We start from the raw sequence: 5,000 nt of genomic DNA on the forward strand, positions 1-5,000 counted from the left end.
TATCCTCCTGGTTTGCTGTTCTGTCCCACTTGGCTTTAATTTACAGTGGGAGAAATAATTAGAATCTCAGTTTTGTGAGGAGTGGAGTGAAAATGTAAACAATGCTACCCTGCGGGCGGGTGCTTCATCACGTTGACAGGTGCATTTGAATTTGCCTGGGTGGCGGACAGGCCTGGTTATTTATGTGTCAGTCGCACATGGGAGCCCTGGCGGTGGCTGGGAGTCAGAGTCTCGGGGACCGGTCGAGGGAGAGGGGAGCTGGGGGGGGGGGGGGGGGGGGGGGGGGGGTTGAGGGGGTTGGGCCGGAGTGCACTGTGGAGGGGAACCTCGAGGGGTGGAGCTCAGGGGATCGAGAGATCAGGATGACTTTGAACTGTTGATTGAAAGATTGTCAGGAAACGAGTGACATGTGCAAGGGAAATGTACTGTAGTTTAAATTGAGTGCCCACTGAGAAGCTATATATCCGGACGGTTTAAGGATTTGTTTCCCTTTGCGGAAATGAATCTTGTGTATGGGTCCCTTGGTTCAGGTTGAGTAAAGACCCACAGCAGGCCCCTATCTTGGTAGCTAGCTAGTGTAGCATATGCAACCATAGTTGTAGTCCATGGTACAGCAGGTTTGTGCATGCTCTGCTGACTACATCGCAGCGCTGATTACACATGTGTGTGCACTGGTTATAAATATGATCTAGAAATTGATTCCATTTATGTATTTTCCTCTCACACAAAAATAATAAAAATGTCTCTGACAGACACTTTAAATGATTGTAAATGTGGATTTATTTTTATATCAGGGTTATATTGCCAGTCCATTCCTTCTATTCTATTTGTGTCTCCGTTTGACAGTGATTTTGTTTTATCTAAACATAAACAGTGATACGAGACAGTACAGCAGGCATGCCACGCAGAAGAAAGGAGCATCAAGCGTTATTGCCAAGTGAGAGAAGGGTTAGACAGAGATGCCTCTTTTGTCTACAGAAAAAAACCCTCTCTCTCTCTCTCTCTCTCTCTCTCTCTCTCTCTCTCTCTCTCTCTCTCTCTCTCTCTCTCTCTCTCTCTCTCTCTCTCTCTCTCTCTCTCTCCTCTCTCTCTCTCTCTCTCTCTCTCTCTCTCTCTCTCTCTCTCTCTCTCTCTCTCTCTCTCTCTCTCTCTCTCTCTCACACACACACACAGAGAAGGGCACACACACACGCGCGCAAAAAAACACACACATGCACCCACATAAACAAAAGCGGGTAACTACATAGCATGTACGCACACCTACACACACAAACACACACAGGCATGCCAAATGCGAACACGCAAACTCGGTTGGAGAGACTCAAACACAAGCGGTTACTGCAAAGCATGTGCATAAACACACAAAGACACACACACACACGCACGCACGCACACACACACAAATGCCAACTCGCGCAGACAAAGCCCCACACAGCGAAAGAGCGCATGCGTGTCAGTAGCGCCCGCAGGCACCGGGCTGCTGGGAAGCATGGAGGTGGGGGATGGAGGGTGGAGGGAGAGTTGAGGGTGTTGGGTGGACAGTGTGTGTGTGTGTGTGTGTGTGTGTGTGTGTGTGTGTGTGTGTGTGTGTGTGTGTGTGTGTGTGTGTGTGTGTGTGTGTGTGTGTGTGTGTGTGTGGAGGGGGGGAGGAGGGGATATTTTGCGGGCAAAGGTTTGCTAAGCTGCACGGGGGTCACCCCACCACCACCACCATCTCCACCCCCACCCCACCACCCCCATCACCCTGTCCTCAGAGCTGGCCTCAATTTAAAAAAAGGGGCCAGTGTGTTGTGTTGGATACAGTGAAGGCACAGGCGATATGGCAGCCAGGCCTTTTGAACGTGGCCCCGCGTGGATGTAACCGCGGTAACCATGTGATCCATGTAATGGTCTCATAACGGCCCGGCATATGTGCATAGAGGATTGCAAGGAGGGGTAGACACACACGCATCAACACACACCCTGAGACATGCATACATAAATACATACAAACACACACACACACACACGCTAACCGTAACATATACACATAGAAACACACACACACATACACACACACACACACATATACGTACACCAACACACGCATGCAATGATGCACACAAACACACATACATACAAAATGTAACTTGGAAAATCTCTTGCATATTGTGGTGAGTGGGAACTGGCTCAGGCACAGATAAATAATGGCCTGCGACGCACACGCATGGCTAGGCTAGCCAATGTCAGCCATTATCATGGAAATAGATATGCTGTTATTGTAAATCTGGCCAATATGGGGACGGTCAGCAGCTATAATTGGAAGGGGTTTTAAAACGGCATGGATGCACACAGGCCCACGTTGGGCCTCTGATTTGGCTCCAGCAGAGGTTTGTGTCTGGTTAAACGCACCGATGGTCAAGACAAGGCAACCCCAGCCCTGTTGGCACGCAGTGAGGCACACAGACCCACACACACACACACAGAGTCACATACTGAGGTAGACACACACACACAAGCACAGAGTGACAAAATTGCTAGTACACTAAAGTAGACCCTGGACATGGGTTCTCCCTCTTGCTCATTATTGTGCCCGTGACGCAAAGGCCCACATATTTCAACCTGAGTTATCGTAGCCACACTGTGAGGGCAGTGCAACCAGACTCCAACCAACGAACATCAGACTTTGAGGATGACAAACAAGGCACGTGTGACTCCTACTTACAGTCTCCATAAATTGAACGACTTGAAAACAAAAACAAACGATTTTTGCAGTGAGATAGTGTCTGAAGATACTCAAGATTGCGTAAAAATATAATCCCGGAAAATAAGATATGGATAATTCACTGTTACTCATCTCTGTCTCTTTTTTTATCCCGGCATTAAACAAAGCCGACCCGCTGCCTACAGTAAACAAGGCGGTGGATCCTCTGCTTCTCAGGGAACCTGTGAGTCACCCGGGGTCGAGGCGGGCGGGGCCATCTTCAAAGCTCGCCGAGGATTACCTGGGACTTCAGTGGAACAAGTGGAATCAAACGCTTTTGCTGTCTGAACAAAGTGCCCTCGCTCGCTTTCTAAGATGAACAAGCAAATATGATGGCGATACGTAATACGTCTTGCGGTTGGATTGATCTGTCATGACTCCTCTTTTGATTATAAATTAAAGAGCACCAATTATGCTTTTTCGACTTTTATGACGTCTAAACGTTCTTATAATGATTTATAGTCATGTTTAACCATACTAAAGTGTCAAATAATGACGTACATGCATTTAGTCGTGTTCCCTGCTGACCGTCTGGGGCGGCTGTGCAGAGCGCTAAACACTAGGGACGCCAGTCGCCATTCACTTGTTAAAATTTCCGGAATTTATCTACGTAGAACAATCCGTATTTTCCATGCATGGTAATGCTGCAACATGTTCTTCCGGAAGGTAAGCATTCACAACGGAGTGGGGTTGGCAGGAGGGGGGCGAGGGGGCGTAGAAGGACGATGCCGAGTGTTGACAGAGAATGCTGAAAGCGCCCAGATGAGAGGAAGAGCTTCCCGAAAATGTACATCGTTTTTGTGCTGAGATTCGTGTCAGGTTGCTCTATAGGAGTCATTAATAAGAAATAAAGACCAGAAAAGTAGTATAATAGGGATCTTTAAGTGCTATGAACGATAATGCATTGATGCATGTTTCAATAAAAAGGCACAAAATACACAATTTGGTCTCAAGAACAGACAAACAACAGGTTCTGCATATTACGCTGCAATATATGAAACAACGCCGTTCATTAATAACATGATTGGGGATTTCAAGGGTGTCCCAGTAAGATGAGTACCAATGAGTGAGGCTGTGTGACTTTCTACCATCCTAATGGAACACAGTAATCCTCGAGATGTTAAACCGTGCTCCTAAAGTACCACATTAAGATTGGCTGTAGATGGGCAGCAAGGTGCAGAATTGCCTTTGATATCCGTACATCTACGTTAGAGTGGCTTCCTCCTAATCAGCCCTCGAAGGCTGGAGGATCCAAGCCAATAACCTAAATGAGAAAGGCACGCACAAGCACACACACAAGCCAGCGCACACACACTTGTACATCCGTGCACACACTCGCATACACACTCGTATAAAACACACATGCATGCACAAATACATTCATAACTGTCAGGCCACACAGGCAAATCCCCCCACACCTCCATAAGCCCCTCCCCCCCACACACACACATACACGCACACACACACACACGCACGCACGGACACACAGACACACCAAGATGTGTGCTATGAAAACCAGGCAAAGTGTCCCAGCTCACGGTGGGATGTCGTCTGGGGCTGTTAAGACGCGACACCTGTCACAATCACCAGCCCTCCCCATCCCCTCCGGGCGATGGGGGGGGGGGGGGGGGGCTCGGCCAAGGTCAAACTCTCCGTAGAGAAGACCGGGAAACCAGACAACGGCCAAACAAAACAACAACAATAAGTGACTAACGACAGACGGTCACAAGGAATCAGCCGAAATTCTCCGTCGGAGTCACAAGCTGTGCGTCTACACATCCGTCAGTGTGTTTGCATTTGCATGTGCACGTGTGTGTGTGTGTGTGTGTGTGTGTGTGTGTGTGTGTGTGTGTGTGTGTGTGTGTGTGTGTGTGTGTGTGTGTGGTGTGGTGTGTGTGTGTGTGTGTGTGTTTGTCTGTGTCGTGAAGTGTTCAGGGTGTATGTTATTTTTATTGTTCAAAGAGTATGTGCTGTTTGCACGTGCATCCGTGCACAACACACACACACACACACACACACACCAAGTTCTTAGTATATTTTGGTTCGTTTTGGTACTCTTTCATTTGATTCATATGGCCTACAAATCCAGCTGTGATCTGCCAAAGTCCCGGTGAACACACGTCCCTGTCTGCGGTTTGTGAACCATTCCCCAGCGATGAATGAGCTGATGAAGTGTGCGCTCTTGTTTTTATTTTATTTTGCTCACTGTGTGTTTGGGCTGCAAACCCCAATGCGGCCCACCCCCCCCCCCCCCCCC

This window comes from Gadus macrocephalus, chromosome 23 (genome assembly GCF_031168955.1).
Source record: "Gadus macrocephalus chromosome 23, ASM3116895v1".
NCBI lineage: Eukaryota > Metazoa > Chordata > Actinopteri > Gadiformes > Gadidae > Gadus > Gadus macrocephalus.